Raw genomic sequence first — 17,372 nt, 5'->3', positions numbered from 1 at the left:
AATACGCAGCTCTGCTGTGTTGAACATAAGAAGGGAGAAGGTTTCTTCTTCACAGACAAGATAATTGTCTTCAGAGCCCAGAAGAGCAGACGTGTGTTGGTAAAAGTGCTCAGTCGCAGGGGCAAGAGGAGAGGGGACACCTGGGTGAGGAGAGACCAGCTCGACCTCCTATGTCCGGGGTATTTGTGCACCTGCCCAGGCAAAGAGCAGCCAGCACATCAGCAGCCACCAGGTGAGACACCCCTGCGGGGTCTGAGGTCCATCCCCCAGCAATGACACCTCGTTGGACAGGCCACTTAGGGCAGAGTTCAGGTGCTCCTTCCCAGGGCAGCGTCGTACAGGCTCTGTAACAACCTCCAGTCTCATGGGCGGTCTCCAGTGAAGCAACGATTTGTGCAACCCACAGATCCACAGGTTGGCCTCGTGTGACCCATTCCACAGGGATCACCACAGGGGCTGATCTTCAACCATCCCACACAGAGCTGTTGAGGACACCAGAAAACCTAGCTCTGATCAAAACGTGAACACGGGAAGCTGAAAATCTGGCTCTGGTTTTACTAATGGTGCCTCTGAAGCCAGGCAAACACTTATTTGAAACTCTGCCCTCTCTGTCACCTTGTCTTGCAATTCTTTGATTTTTTTAAAGTGAAGATGACGCACTTAGACTCTAAGAGCACTTAGTCCTTGAAAGTGTTTCACGGCAGTAACTGTCTTTGTCCATTTGATCACCGATATGCAATAAAATTCAGGAGCAGTTTACGTGCATCAGGGAAATACACTTGTAAAAGTCCCATTACAATTGACTGGATGCTTTTTGCCTCCTTCTGTGGTTGAGGAATAGTGGAAATCGTTCTGCTTAATGTACACACAGCAGACAAGGGGTGTGACAAGAGGGTTCAGCCACATCTGGGAAGTGCCTTGCACAGCACTGACCAGAGCAGAGCTTCTACCAGCTGATGTGGCCCAAACTGAGAACGGCACGGTCCAAACTGGGATAAACTGGCCTTGTTCCACTGAAGCACTGGTGTAGACCTGAGGGCAACTCAGATGGATCTTAGTCCAATATGGTCATGGATCTTAATGCAGTGTGGATAGAACTTGAGAGAATGACTGAATGGTGTAGGACAAGGCTTTAGATGTCACCAAAAAGCTGCTTTTACATGACACAGCCCACTTCACATTTTCTTTAAACTCATTTCCGTATTTTTCTTCCCCCTCACAATGCATTTTGACACTGATCTTTTCCCCTTTTCCTCTTTGTTGTTTTAAATAGAAAGTTTCTGCTTTCAAAACAACTTCTTTCAATTTTTCCCCCCTTGCTTTTCATTAATCTCAAAACAATGGAGCAAACCAGTTCTCATTTCCTCCAGTGAAGGAAATGTTCAGTTCAAATTTTCTCATCGAAACCTGGTAGGTGTTTATCTGATTCTTTGTCACACACGCCACTTAGGCCAAAACACATCTGAGGAGGCATATTCATGATGTATATCAATATATGTTTATCGCAACGGCTTCCTCACACTTCATTATTTTGCTCTTCTGTCTGGAAGAACTTGATTCATCTTTACCCACCATTGCAAGTGCTGTATCAGCCTCAGGTTCAAATCAGAGCAGCACAGGTGTTTAATAGGAACTGGCTACAAGGGAGCTGAAAGGGAGCCCTTGGGTACCAAACACAAAAGGTGCCTTGTACCCCACTGGGAACATCCCAGTTTGGCACTGTGAAGGAGCTGCACTGGGCTGTGGGGGAGCCCTGACACCCCTTTCCCAGTAAACCCGCACCTGGAATGGGTGCTCTGGCAAGGCAGCATCTCACAGCATATCAGACAGCACAGAAATCTGGAATTTAGCCTGAATCTAATATATATCTATTTAATACTCCAAATGCAAAAGCATGACCCATTATTTACTAACTTGGGCCATGTTAATAAAGATAATACATAATTATTACTGGGATAGTTCAAGACAAAGGTTCCCTCAGCTATAAACATGTCACATTTCTCCTCTGAAGTCCTAATTACAACTATCACCGTCCATCTGAGTTAGAACTAGATTAAGACTCCGCTTGCATTTAAAGTAGCTGTTAGCAATGCTTAATAGTGAAAGATGACTAATTGGCCATCATGTTGGTGATGAATGAAACTGAGACACAAGGCAGCACATGAAAATTATGTATGATTATTGCCAAAAATTAAATTGAAGAAAAAACCCATGTACACACACACACACACATCTTGTTCAAACACGAGGGTTGATGTGAAACCCACCAACAGCTCTGAATACAAGTGGAGATGGGCTGACGCTGTAGCGGGCAGCTGCGTGTCCCGTGTTCACACACAGCGGGGTGCGCTTGTTGTTGCGGGTGTGAAAGGAGCTGTTTGTCGTGCTGCGGCTGGCTCCTTCCCCACCATTGCCACAGAGTAATTATCTTGTCACATCTCACAAGTTAAACGTGGTTTATCCGTCTCTCCATGCAGCACCACGGGTGTCCCTCTTCCCATCCAGGCCGTGGCGAAGCAGCTCCCCGTGAGCTGTTGGGGTGTGCGTGTTGTTACAGGTGCTACTTTTCAGTAGAAACAGTAAAAACAAGGCCCTGAGTGCATCAGCTCATTACAGGCTCAGTGCTGTGTGGGCTGGGGGTACCAGCAAGTCGAGGAGCTATGAGAGGAGGAGTGGCTTTCGTTAACCTAGTGGGAAGGCCAATGAGCTCACAGGTGTGTGAGCAGACATGGAAAAGCAGCCCAGTGCTTTTCACAGCTCTATCAGCTGCTCTGATGGAATTCATAAGCACTCTTCACCAGGCTGGTGGAAGGGGACTATTAAGGCTGTCGCGTGTATAAGATTCTCAGATAGCTTGTTCCCAACCTGTCATTTCTAAGGCTACATCCACCTCTTCGGTCGGCAATCATCAGTGCTCGGCTATTAAAGCACTGTTGTGTTCAACCCTCGAGGTGGTTCATTTCAGCTCAGGCTGGACTCACTTCTGTACAGTTTTGAAGGTGTTTTACCATGAAATGTTCACAAATACAAGTAGAATTCAGCACAATGAAACCTCGCTTTTTTACTAGAGTATGTGCTACGCAACGAATTGGTAATAATAACATACTTTTCTGTCTCACCTACTTTCTCGCCTCCTCCAAAGCGAACAGCAGCACTTCTTCCCATCTCTCTCAGTCTGCCGATACAAATCTGCTCCAGATTAAACTTAAAGAACTTGCTATTGAAGCTAAGAAAAGATTGTTCTACCTTGGTCTCGTTGGGACAATGGTGATTGCACATATGCCCAGTTTAGGGGGAGGCCAGGACTGGACCAGTCCATGCAAAATGCAAGATAAAGTTTGCTATCAGTTCAGAACATGAGAACAACAAAATACTTGTGGGAAATTTCCAAGCTGACTCCCAGCTTGGATGTTCAGCCAGGCAAATCTGGGATGTGTGATAAGAACCCACAGCCTAAATTTTGACCTACTCCAGCAGCTCATGAAGAGAAGTTACCAAAATGTGTCACAGGAGGCAAAATTTGCATGAAAGAGTCTTAATTCTCTCTGGTGCATTGGCTCAATATGAGCAAATGGTGGAAACTGTATTTCCCAAACAAAATTACGGACACTCGACCAGCTTTTTTTTCAGTTGAGTTTTTGAATCAAGATGTGAGCTTCTGCTGAGGTCGATGGGTTTTGACATCGCTTGACAGCAAACCTCAAGTTCAGAAGGCAATAGGGAAAGAGGTCAGTTTTCTCATCAGAGAGTTCCTGCAAATGCTTCCTGGAGGAGAAAGGGCTTTAGGTTGAGAAATCAAGAAGTGAGTCCACTAAACATTCCACATAATGCAACTGCTGATATAATGGGGCCCAAGATGCCTGAGTCTGTCCTCATCTGTGTTTCAGGTGGTTCCTGGTGAAGCCTCACACAGCAGAACACAGAGCAGAGCTGTTTGTGTGCTGTTCTCCCACACAATGTGCTGCTCCCTGAAATGTACTGAGCTCGAGCCTGGGCGAGGTTTTAGGAGCCCTGTCAGCACTGCAGGGATGCCCACGGTTCAGTCCGAGGCCAGAAGTTGATTTAAAGAGGATGCCGAGGTACAGCAGAGTCTCCTGTGCTACACACCAGTGTTGTTCTCAATGGGGGGTGCTTTTCGCTGGTGTGCGCAAGTGGGAAAGAAAAATGGTCATGATACCAGTATCCCTTCAGGGCTCCTACGGTCCATGCTAGATGCCAGCCCACTGGAGATCCACTTAATGGTCCCCAATCGTCTGAAAATTCATAAATCTCCAGAATTATCCTAATGGCAAATATAAATCTTAAAAAAGCCCTCGCTTCTCATGGCTCTTTCATGCATTGCTTGGCAGTAAGCTTGTCCCCAGGATATGAGGAAGCGTCTGTGTTTGTAGGGTGGGTGTGGGAGGAAACTGGCTTACCCGTGAAAATATTGCCAATTGCACCTTTTATTTCACACATTTAGCCACTGAGATGAAACAAAACTGTGTAGAAAAACTAATTTCATCTGCTGCACAATACTATTATTACCATAATCTAGTATAAAAGGGTGAACTTCATAGCACTGGTAAATACATTATGAGAGTCATTTAAGATCCCGGCTCAACAGCTGAGCATACAGAGAGGCTTGTATTTTTGCAAACGAGGACTTATAAAATTAACACCTTCTTAGTGCTATGATTTAGACACTTTATCTCAGAGTTACCTGAGGAATAGCGAAAAACCTAAGTGCACTGTTCCTTTTTTTTTTCTCCAGTCTTAACTATTTCTGCCTGTCCACCCCACCTATAGCCTGGAACTGCATTTTCTCCAGTATAACAGCAGGGGAACTGCAGGAGGGCAACAGAGACACCTGTGTCTGCTCCTGCCTCTGCCACCAGTTGCTTTGACAGATGAGAAAAACACTGAAGTGTGCCTGCCCAGCTGCACAGCACCCGGGGCTCCTGCTCGCTGGTTGTGTAACATGCAGTGCAGGGGGTAAAGCGCTGTCAAGAGGTGCCTGCAGCTGAAAGCATGGGCTACTAATTAGTAACAGCCCGTGGCCCCCCAGCTCCAGGCGCGTCATCTGTCAGCTCGGCAGTCAGGCTGCACTGCCCCGGTCAGACACTCGCTCTTCCAGGACAAGAACCAGAACTGCAAGTTGTGGCAACCGGATGGAGATGTGTAAGCACACACTGCTTTATCCAGAGGCTACGTTTTTCCTCATCGCTTCAAATGAAACAGTAAGCTTCTAGCAAAGCCTTTATACAGAAACATTATTCATTGCCCTTCCACCAGCCAGTATACACCATATTCTCTTTATTCTCTGCGCTGTATCCAGGAGGTTTTTTGCACACATCCTGCACTCAGCCAACAGCTGGACTGATGAACTGGGCACATCTGATACCTCCCACCTCAAACTGAACTTACAGAGTCCCGATGGCTTCCCTACATCTTTTCTCCAACTCAGCAGGGAATCCTTATCCATCCCACTTTCTGCAGGGGTCAGTTCCTACCTCACCCGACCCCAGCCCCCCGCCATCTGATCAGGCATTAACACCACTACTCCTGAGACCGAAGCAGATTTGTGTGCTCACCAGAGTAACGCTTCATTTAAAAGCAGAATTCCAACCAGCCAGACTTGGGCCTGTTTACAGATGCTGGTCAGTCCTACAGAATGTATTAAAGGCATGATTGCCTGGTGGATTTAAACTTCTTGCCCCCCAACTCAAAAATCTTCCAGGAGGGGCGTGAATTCCTCTGAAAACGCCACATCTCAGAACAGGTGAACTCGCTTTTCTTAAGCACCTTTTATATACGCTGCAGAAATAAACAGCAGCTCGGGAGAATGCAGCACACAGCGAAAGCCATTGGGTCTTAGTCATCTGAGTTCACTGAATATTGTCCTCAGTTAATCTTGTGCTGAAGATGATCTCTGAAGTAGCAATCATGCAAAAATAGACTTTATGTTTGAAGGACAAATGCAAAGTCTCTTCTCCTGTCCTTTTATAACACACACTCCATCACACCTGACACAACCACTCCTGTCAAATATTGTAGTTTAAATAGCTCTGTTGGTAAATGATAAATACAAGCGCACACATTTGGATAACCTTACACCCCGGAGAGAAGAGGGTGCCCTGGATTTATTGGTACAATGTTTAATATTGCTTCATTTTGTCCAAAGAGAAATACTGGAGTTGTTCATAAAGGTGAACCCTGTAAATCAATAAAGACATTCTTGGTAAATCCGATTTTTAGGTGGGAAAGTTTTTAGCTGCATTGCTCAGAGGTGCAGAGGTGGGGGGACTATTTTGTTTTCCGAAAATGAAGAAAAAGCACGGCACGGAGAGAAGTGTTTTCTGCTTCAGGTGCCAAGAGGTGGGAAGTTTGCTGGTCTGGAATATCTGCCCACAGGTTCAGAGGGTGCAAACATGAATGGAAGCCCAGACTTCAGCTTTGGAGACCTATTGAGCAGAGACCATTGATAAGTCTGTCCTGGAGACCAGCGGGAGAGTTTCCAATTGTATTCCTACGGCTTGTTTATGTTGGGCTTTGCTACTTGCTTCTTTGAACTGCTTTGATTTTGAAGGTTTGTTGGGGTTTTTTGTTGTTTTTCTAATAAGCTATGTACTGCAATTTATTCTGTATCACAGAAACCAGAGAAACATCTCTGAAAGACAACTCATGCAAAGAATGACTCAGACATACATCCCATCCTGCAGAGAAGAACAATGCTCATGCCAGTGCAGCAGAGACTATTAAATCTGTAACAAGGAAGGTGGAAAACAAGAAGGTTGGACAAGTTATAGAAACGAAAGCAAACCCTCTGATCAAAGAATTGAATTAGAGACAAGGAGGAGAAAACTGGCTGACAGCCAGTCAGACACCCTGCAGGACTTGGAGAATACAATTTAATCTCTGTTTGCTTTGGTTCCCCATATGTAAAATGGCCACTGGCCACCTTGTCCCTTCAGTCTATGGGAGGCTGGGGTCAGAGATGGTCTCTCATTACACTTCTGCACACTTCCTAGCCAAGTGGATCCTCTATTGCTATGAAGGTAAATAAATAAGAAATTCTTGAGTGCCAGAACAGTCAGATCAAATTTCTAAATTATTTTGTGTTTTACTGTTCACTGCCTGTGAAAATACTGAAGTTTTTGCAGCTGGGGCGACATTCTGGACCACTTTTTCCCATGAGACACACTGATGAAGCTGAAGCTGGAGCCTTTGAACCTTATAAAATCCTTTTCCTCACCCGTACTTCTGTAAAACTTGTACGGGCATCATCCATTTAAGATCATGAATCTTCCAGCAAACAGGGCTGGAATCGGCTGAGATGTGCAGAAGGTGCTGAGTCGAAGGCCATGCAGCTGCACAACCCTTTTCCAGGGAAAACAAACCCAATATCCAGCTGGCTGGAGCTAAGACAAACCAACTCTCCCATCCCAATCAGCCGATGGATCTATGTCCTCTGAACAGTCCTGTCTGATTTCCTATAGAGTTTAAGTCCAAGGGGAATTATATCACCAGGCAAATGAGAAGATAATCTGGCTTTGATTTTCATTCAGTCTCCATTGCCTTAGCTGTCTTACTACACGAGGGACCCAGCGGCTGAAATATTTAAATGGCATTTGAAGCACAAATATTGACAGGGAGAAGAACTACTCCCCGGAAGAGCTGACCAAGTAGCAGCACTAATTCTCCATCACTTAGATCCAAACCAGAAGAGCACTGAAGGAACCACAACTTGTTAGACTTAGTGTAGAGGTCAGTGATTGAGCTTTCCTGAAATTGGCAGGTGCAAGAGGCCAAAGGAGAGCGGCACACAGGTTCTTTCTGACCGGATAACCCACAGGACTGACTCTTGCTCATACAGTCTCTGTTGCACTAGTATCAACTAGGGACAGGAACTTGTGCTACTCTTGGAGGCCACTGGAGAAATACACAGTAGAAAAACATGAGACCCATGACTAGAACTTCAAGCCAAAATTGCATCATTTACGGCAACACATCCAGTCTGACCACAACAGTTTCTAGATAACAAAACTTTTTCAACACATGCTCTTGAAGAGTTCATCTGCGATTTAATCCCCCCTGACTGCCCAGCTGTCCCAAGCTGCCTGCTCCAATGGGCAGCTCATTTCCAGGGACACAGGATTCCGCTGTCCCAGTCATGGTCAGGGTGATGGGCTCTGTCTCTGCCACAGGGACGTTTGGTCTGACACAGCTGCTGTACACACGCCTGGCACTCAATGTGTTAATGCAGATCCCTGCTGGAGACCATTCATTCATCGATGTTGATAGCAGTCCACGAGATTCTTAACCTCTGTCTAATACTGTCATACTGAATAGATGGTTTGCCCTTGTGTTTGCAGCTTTCACTGCCTTGTCACGTAATATCTTCAGGGGCCAGAGGCCACACCACTGCTTCTATCAATCCAGCTGCGTGCCCTGCCTTACTGCATTAGTCCTTTCCATCTCCGCCAGCTCCGGTAGGCAGTCACGGGTGTTTACTGATATCCACCGCACAGTCAATCTCAGAGCGATCTCAGTAGCTATGACCCCTCTCTTTACAAATTACATTGGTTGAAGGCTATAATTATGGGATATAATTAGAAGTGGAGTTTCATTTTATGAAGGCAGTGACTTGTCAAGCGCCCCAAGAGTCCAGCAAGCTGCAAGCTACGATTCCTCCTCACTCCCCTCTGCTGCTGCTGCTGGTTTGGAGCACATGAAATGCCTGTTGCACTCAGGATGATCTAGATGATGCTGATGATCGTGCTTCAGATGTTGTATCTCCAGCTAAGAAGTAAAGCTCTAAACGTGACTTTAGCCCATCATTACACCTATCAGACCTCACAAGACAGCAACAGCCCAATGGATTGAATACGCTGGCTTTCAACTATTTCCGTCGTAGGTTCCCCCCTTTTCCAAGCCCATGCACACTCAGTCCATGCACTTTTATTCCCCTCCCAGATCACGAATTCAAGCAGAAACGAATATGGCAGTACAGTCCCCCATATATAAAGGCATGGAAGATGATCCAATCTTTGTTATGTTTGTTGTCTTGAGAAAGGCTTGTTCTACCTTTTGACAATCCTCCAGTAGTAAACAAACTCTGGAGAAGACTCAAGGTACCTATGAATTTAGTTGTAAAATGCCTTTAGAAAGATGGAGTGCAGTCTTTATCTCTTGATCAATCTAAACCTTTCATGTCCTGGTAGATTCTAAAGCCAACCTTTTCTGGACTATCGGCACTGACTGTGGCATTTGTTTATTTCTGTGCTTCCAAATAAAAAACACAAATTAAACCACCGTCACCAGAGAGAGATTCCCAAGTGCTTTCTCAGAAGGAATTTGAGTGGTGCAACCTAAAAGGGAGAAGAACAAGCTGAAAAGAACCAAACCAAACAAAGCTGTTTTGAGAGGGACCTGTCTCACCCTGATGAAATTGTTCCAGCCAACACCAGGCTCCAATCAAAGAGGAATTTTGGAAGCAGTTTTCCAGTCATCTTGTGTAGTAATCCAGGTCTCTTTCCTTCCCCCTGACAGAGCAGAGACTGGAGAAAATGATGAGGATTTTATAGCTCTCTGCAGTAAGCAGTTAATAACTCTCTGAGGCCATAGATTGGGCTCTACTGCAGGGCCAGAATAATTCACAATAAAATATGACTCTTTATTTATCACTCTGACACGTAATAAACACTTCCTGGTGAAGCCCAGGAAAGAGGAAGAGAAGGAAGGAGGGGGACATCCCATGCTTATGGTCATCAGGTGCTTTCAGTGAACATGGCACATGGTGAAGGATGTTGAGAGACCAGCCAGGAAACACAGGCCTGGGACCAGTTAGAGAAACGAAGGGATGAGGCCTCAGCTTAATAAGGACTTTCTTTTGTCCATAGCTATCATAAGAGGCCCCTTCTGAGCTCAGGCAAGGCCCCTGTGGGCACTGACATTGGGTAATACTAATAATGATGGATGAAGGTTGCAAATACCAAAGCAAAATGCTGTGTGGCCCTTTCTCTTCTCTTGTGCTGCCGTCATCCCAGAGCCACCACACGGGGAGGGCTGGTGTGTCCCACAGTCCGCATGCCCATGGCCCTGTGTGCCAACCTGCTTCTGTCACCACCTTTGCTTGGGTATGGGAATGCCTTGTGGACATACATCGTCATGTAGCTGCAGAGAGGCAAGAAAACATTGTCTGTGTTCTTCAGGAAAAGAAATAAACCTGAGGCAGAAACTTGCCCTTAGAGAACCAACAGCAATTTGCCTGGGGCATCTCTCAGAACATCCTCCAGCAGACGGGCTGGCCTTGCCAAGAACACCTCTGCCTTCCCTGCAGGCATGAGTGATTCCCACTGATGTGCAACCTCAGATCTAGGCAGGGATCAGATCCTGGTGCCTCCAAATCCCACCTAGCCCCAGAAAGAGGTGGGAGCTCACCCTCAGGGAATGGAAAACAAGCCAGAGAGTATCTCTGGCAGAAGCTGCCACTTGCTTGAAGCCCTGACTCCCTTGGAAATCATGGCTGGCTCCAAGGTGAGCAGCAGAGCTCCCACGCCACTCATGTGCCATGGGGCTGCCGGCAGGTTTGCTCCCAGGGTGGGTTCTCGCTACATGGGAGAAGCCTGAAACCACTTGTAGTTTCTCTCTCGCTGGATTCCCTTTGCCTTGAGCTGTCAGTGGAAACAGCACAGACATCAGCCTTTGTAAATCAGACAGCGAGGCATGGTTTACTATGACATGTAAAGCAAGGGAGATTGGTGGGAACTCGATTTGCCTGCGGCTCTTTTATGTGGTTGCTTTGCAAATGGTCTGTCCACTGCCTCACACCTTCGTGAAGGTCTTTTTATCTACAGATGCAATTTCCTTTTCAGTTCCTTGCGTCTACACACTTCAGCAGCTCTTCAACCGAAAACACTCTTGTCTTCCCACACCCTGAACAGGCCCGTGGCAGCTGCTGCTGAATTCACACCAAACCCTGATGGACCACAGAGCCACGGAGGTCCCCGGTTCCCTATTCCCATCCCTGGCTGTTCCTCTCATTGCGACAACACCACGGTTTAGCTGAAGAGCTCATCCCTACAGGGGAGAGGCAAGGATATTGCTGTATTGCTCTAAACATGCTGGAAGTGTTTTAGCAACAGAGGTAAACAACAAACATTATCCTGTGCACAATATCGACTCAGTTAATTGGCAAGTGAGGTGTTGGACTGGCCTCCTGCTTGGCTTAAATTGTATATGCACCGAACACTGTCTCCGCTCATCATGCTGTCGGTGGGAAAGGCTCCATACGGGGTAATCACATGCTGCTGCAAACTCAGTGCTCGGTAACGCTACAAATCAAAAGAAAATAGCAGACAAACAAAGAGGAAAGATGGAAGGAGAGATGGAGGGGGCCAATCTGGAGAACACAAGCAAACTCGCAGTCTGTAACTGTAGCTGCCCCTTCTGGGAGCTCCAGGATTCCTGAAAAACTTGTTTGAGTTGGTCTGAGGTTCATGTAGGGTGGCTACAGGCAGACCCAGCAGATCCAGCTGATGGCCATCTAGAAGGGTTGACCATCTAGAAGGGTTACCAAGTGCTCTTGGCCAGCAGACACTTCTCAGGAGTTGGAGTCACACAGAAGCACAAGCAGACCAAAGAGAGGCAAATCAGCTCATAACCTCTTCAGCCCTGAACTGAGAACAACAAAACAAATCCCCCACATAACCCCCATGCATTAGCAGTAACGATGGTAGCTGTCAGGGGGGGTTAATGAACCAGCTGCTCAATTCCCTTGCAGACAGGCATAATTTATAGCTGCCAGAAAATCCCACACATTTGGAGATCACATCCTGGTGGAAGTGCTGTCATATCAGAGAAGCACAGGGCAATCTGGCCATTGGGGACAAGGCTGCTCTCCATGATATCAAGTCCATTAAACTCCTCTCCCCCAGCTCCAAACATGCCAGAAAGTGTAGGAGTTCAGGGCAGTGCAAATTTACACTCTTGGCTCTGACAGCCGCTTTGACTGGGGTTTAGGCGTGTTTGCTAGGGAACCATTTGGACAAGGGTGTTAGCCTTTCTGTTAAGCTCATGTTCAGAAAGGATAACAAAGAGGGGGGAAAAGCATGTGGGTGAGAGCAATCCATAATGCTGGAGCCAGGCCACATGGCCAGCAGGCGTATTTAATGTACAGATTAGTTCTTCACTTGAAAGCTGCAAACTTAATTTGTTAGTACAGGACTTACTCTCTGCCTTTGTGTATTCTGTGTCTAACCCCAGGTCCTGAGTTCATCTAGAAAGCAGACATTTCCATTAGCAGCGTTTAAAACTCAGCTCTGTCAGCACTTCCACTACAAGTTTGGAGGAGTTAACTCCCCATAAAGCATCCGCTCCCAGCTGGAACACAGCACACAAGAGGGGGAGATATATCTACATAAGTCCCATTAGCGCTTAACGTTCATAACCTCTTGGGCCCAGTAGTTGGAAAACACCTCCTGAGCTCAGTGCAGGAGCCAACAGCCTTACCAGATTTACTCTGCAGACATTTGGCTGGGGATTTTACTTAAGGTTTAACTGAATTGGCAGACATTGTTTTTCTGTGGTTTCTGTTCCAGCTCTAGTTTTCTGTAAAGCAAGTATGAGATGCATTGGCACAGTGTACTGGGTGTTAATCACCAGCTACAAGCACACCCTTCAATGCAATAAGATTTTTCATTCACAATCTGGAATGGAATAACAATGCAAGCAGAGCACCAGGTTGTGGAGAAGGGTGTTTTCTTCATCCCTGCCATCAAATCGGATAGGAGCTAGGGAGCCAGGTGCGGCAAGCGGAGCAAAGTCTACTTAGTGTCAAGACAGCAGGGAGGAATAGATTTAGGAGAACACCATGAGTCAAACTAAACACACGGTTCCATGTGTGGGATCATCTGCTGCAGGGCGAGGTGCACACTGGCACCCTGTGAAAACCCATCCAGAAAGCAGGGGATGCTACAAACACACAGCTTCACTGCAGATGTTCCAAGATCCTGGCTCCCCAACAGACCCGCTGTTGCCCACAGCCCTTTATTTCAGTTTGTTCTGTGCTTCTCAGTTTGATGAGGAACAAAGACATGAACTATAGCCCATGGTGCATATATTCCTCACATCCTCTGCCTGCAGGCCAGACAAATTTGGGAAGGCAGTACCTTAGATGAACTTCCATATGAAGAAACAGGGGATCCATCTATACAGAAGTAAGGTGAACGCTCAGGCTGGTTCACAGCAGTGAGGGAGCTGATTCAATTCCAAGCAGAGAAAGCGAGGAACAACCACAGCACTTTATCTACTGAACATTTCCATGCCTCACATTAAATTGGATTTTTTCAGAGTCTGCATCTCCCTCCCTAGGAGTCAAGGTTGGAAACATCCTTCTGAGAAATGCCAACAAAGAGAAACCCAGAGATATTTCAGCATCGCTGCTGGGGTTTTCAAGGCTGCAGCAGAATTTCTCCTTTCCCTTCTACCCTTATCTCTAAAGCTCTTCAGGTTGTGTAGAGTCTTGGACCTTGTGAATCCTAGAGCAGAAAACTAATAGCAAGTATCACCAGCAACAAGACTCTTACTAAATATCCCTCATGTCCACACCTTGGAGCAGACAGAGACAAGTCTCTGGGAGCTTGCCAGCACATGGGCAGGCTTTCCTTGAGACTCCTGGCTGGATGCTGAACTTCTCTTCCTTTTGCCAGTGTGATTACTGCTTGAGAGCAGAGAACGCACTTCTCTCTGCCTTGCTTTTGGAAGGTCTCTTCCCAAGGGCAGCAGGTAGGGAAAGAGAAAGGGAGAATTGGTTATTTATGTTGGCTCACATGAAGCCTCCCCAGACTGGAGGGAACGAGCCCTCTGCGGTCGTGCTAAGTGCTCAGAGTTGAGTCTCAAGCCTTGATGCTTAGAGTGGGACATTAATTTGGATAAAGCAAAGAACAAGGAGCAGGAGCTCCAGAAGCAAATATGGTGTGAGCCTTACAACAGTGCCTTAGAAACAGCCAAGCTGAAGCGAAGGCCCTTCCCTGTGCCAGAAGCTACACTGAAGAGAAACTCTGCTCCGAAGAGCTTGGCATCGGAACAGATGAGACAGGGCAGGGGGACAAGCAATAGGAAACTGCAGAAATCAGGAAGGTTGCTCAGGTGCTGCAAAGCCTGTTATGAGGCTCTGAACGATCCACTTCAGCCATGTACACAGGATCACTCACAAGCCCAGGCAGGATTTAAGCTAGTCCACTACCAGGAAGAGAAAGCTTTAAGGAGAAATCTATCCATTGCTACCAATACATTAGACAAACCTCATACAGACATACGTGTTAGAAGATGTGAAATACCATTTTTTGAGAAGAAATAAACTCAGTCCCTGCCCTCAGCATCTGTTTCTGAGCTGGATTTTTCTTCCTGCAGCTCCAGGTCTCCCGAACTTTGCCGGAGATGCTGCCTATTTTTAACCTGCCTTGGCACTTACGTTATCGTTCATGTCAGAATGAGGCCAGGCATTAAATATATCTTTCCACCAAAACTTCCCAGATTTTGTTAATTCAGGCATTCTAGTGTGATGCCAGCCACACTTCGGGGAGCTCTGAGGAGCGAGTGGCTCAGCCCTGCACTGGGACCAGGCTCCTGCCTCTGGAGCGAGGGGAGGTTTCCTGCGCGCGCATGCACACAGCATGTGCTGTTCATTGCAAGGGAAGCTCCTGTTCCTGAGAAGAACTATTTCTGTCACCTGCACAAGTCTCACTCCAGAACTGTGTTTCAAGGGCCTCAATATTTGTATGTCACCAATTTGTCAGCTGCCCTGTAACATCTGCTATGGGCAGTAAATCAATACACGGTATTAGCAGAGCCCAGTACCACATCTTTTTGTATTAAAACCTCTCTAGATTTCAAGACTTAGAGGTACTGAGAGCTTCCAAGGAAATTCCAGGGGTCTCGTATAATACTTACCAGCCTGACAGACTAATTGCCCTATAATTCAAACACAAGTGCAATCTATACTGGAAGCAATTATATGCAGATGACTGGGGTGACTCTCATTTCCTCTACTATTTCTTTTGGGCCTTTTTTCCCAGTATCAATTCCATTGAAAAAAAAAAAAAGCCTTAGAAATTATTAACACACAAAACTGCATTTTATTAAAGCTCATTTTAGGAACTGCATGTTAAATCCACATATAGACACAAAGGCTCACAAAGAATCGCTCCTCCTGTTTAAGGTCTCAATACAAAAGCCTTCCTGCATTGCCTTCTGGGAACCCTGCCAGCCAAGAGCTTGAGAAATGGTGTAGTAATAAAAATCTAACACGATGTATCGTAAATTATACAGAGGATGGGACTGATGAGGGAGGTGGTGAGTGTATTTGTCTTTTACCCTTCGCAATGAGCTCAAATGCTGCCTAAGGTCTCTTGCCCACAAGAACTCGGGAGGAGACTTTGCTATGCACTTGCGAGACTTCTGTGCAGAGGAGGATGCTGAGTCTTCCCCACAGCAGAGCGATGCCAACAGCGAGCCCTTCGCTCATGCTGGCTTTGGGGACTGAAGCATCCAAGCACCAGCCTGCTCGAAGCTCCTCCCGGGCCATCTCCTGGACAGTGACCTGCACACAACACACATCTCGCCCCACCAGCTCTGCTCTGGGGGAGATGCCCTGCAACAGATGGACTGGACGAACACCCCAATGTACTGGGTGCCCAAGGGAGCCCCTGTGCCTGCTGCACCCATGGGTTATGCTGGGTAACCCATCCACGACTCCCCCACCATGCACACACAGACACACACAACCGTCCCGCTTATCTGCAAGAGATAACCCAGATGCACGCACAAAGGAGACAATTAGGAATGCCTAGCAAAAAGGATCTGTCTCTTAATTATTATTTACAAAATATTCCAATCCCTCGCAGCTTAATTTCATTCTTCTATTTATTTTGCAGGAAAGACAAGGCGCTAGCATAGTCAGCAATCCTGTAACGAGGACATTTGCTTGCTCCCCTGCATGCAGGAGAAACGCTAAGGAGGGATTTAAGAGCCCTCCCTCTCCCCCCTGCCACAACTTCCCTTCCTCAGATTCTCCCAGTTTTGCTGTCTCTCATTTTTACAAAAAATGTTACAGCATCATAGTTACAGCCACAAAGAAATCAGCTCTAAAAATCTCAACTGTTTTATGGGTTGGAAAAGAGAATTTCCCTTCTCCAGCTTTCCAGACTGTCCCCCAGCCAAACACCCATCCTCCCTCACCTGCTGACTCCAGGGGCAGCTCAGGAGGCTCATCCCACGTGTGAGGCTGTGGCCTCCTGCATTGTGCATCTTCCCCAGATTCACATTCCCACATTCCCTTGGCATTCCCCTGCTATGAGGATAACCAGAAGCAGTTTATTGCAAGTACTGTCCACATGTGCCTCGGGGCCACAGCTGGCAGATACCAGCCAGGAGAAACTCAAATGAACTCAGCAGGAAGGAGCCTAAAGATCCCACTGCCTGGGGATTTGCAATGCAACGCGAGCAGCTCATTGCATTTTGACTGCTGAGGCTGGAAATAATGCACATTTTAGTGACCTGAGGACAGAAGGACACATCATAATTTCGCAAAGGTCTGCCTGGTGCTGAGGAAGCAGTAGGTCTGACAGAGGGTTGTGAAGGGCCTTTAATCAGATCTCAGCTAGCAGAAAGCAGAAATAGACCGTATTTTTTGGAAAAAGAGCAAATATGTTGTAAGACTGATTTTTGGGGGTACTATTCCTCTCTCAAGTGCAGGAAAGGTCTTTTATTTTGTTTCAGAAATGCCAAACCACTTTATTGCACAAGTTCCCGAGAGCAATTCAGCACTGAATGGCCTAAGGGAAGTTACACAGAGCAAAATGTTTTCAGTTTTCAATTTTGACTCAAATGAAAGGTTCTTGGTTTGCACCCACAAAACCCTATTGCGAAACTACAAGTAAAGCCAGAGACCAGACTTTGGTGGAAACCTGGCTCATTGGCCTCCACTGCAAGTTACACATGCAATGAGGAACAGCGGCTGAGCTCCTAGGCCAGGTGGATAACAAATAGCATCGCTGAGCTCAGAAGGGCTGAAATTTCACTGTCTCGTGGTATGTAATTCCTTCTCCTGGAAATATCCCCTCTTTTTCACCGCTGTCCACTTGCTGCACTTCTGGAGGCAGCCACCAGCCAAACACTGGAGGTCCTGCCCCCCAGGGACAGGTGACACCAGGCCCTCACACTGGAGCAAGTTAACTGAACCAACCCACACAGGCAGCCTTCGGGATGCTGGGATTTAATTTATTTGTTCTTTTCATGATCACGACCTTGGTTTATTCACTTGAGAAACATGAAGACAAAGCAACAATATGAGCAATTTGAGGAACAGGTCACATCCTGACTCCTTACTT

The sequence above is a fragment of the Patagioenas fasciata genome, chromosome 19, assembly GCF_037038585.1.
Source record: "Patagioenas fasciata isolate bPatFas1 chromosome 19, bPatFas1.hap1, whole genome shotgun sequence".
Taxonomy (NCBI): Eukaryota; Metazoa; Chordata; class Aves; order Columbiformes; family Columbidae; genus Patagioenas; species Patagioenas fasciata.
Note: the sequence above shows the minus strand (reverse complement) of the source record.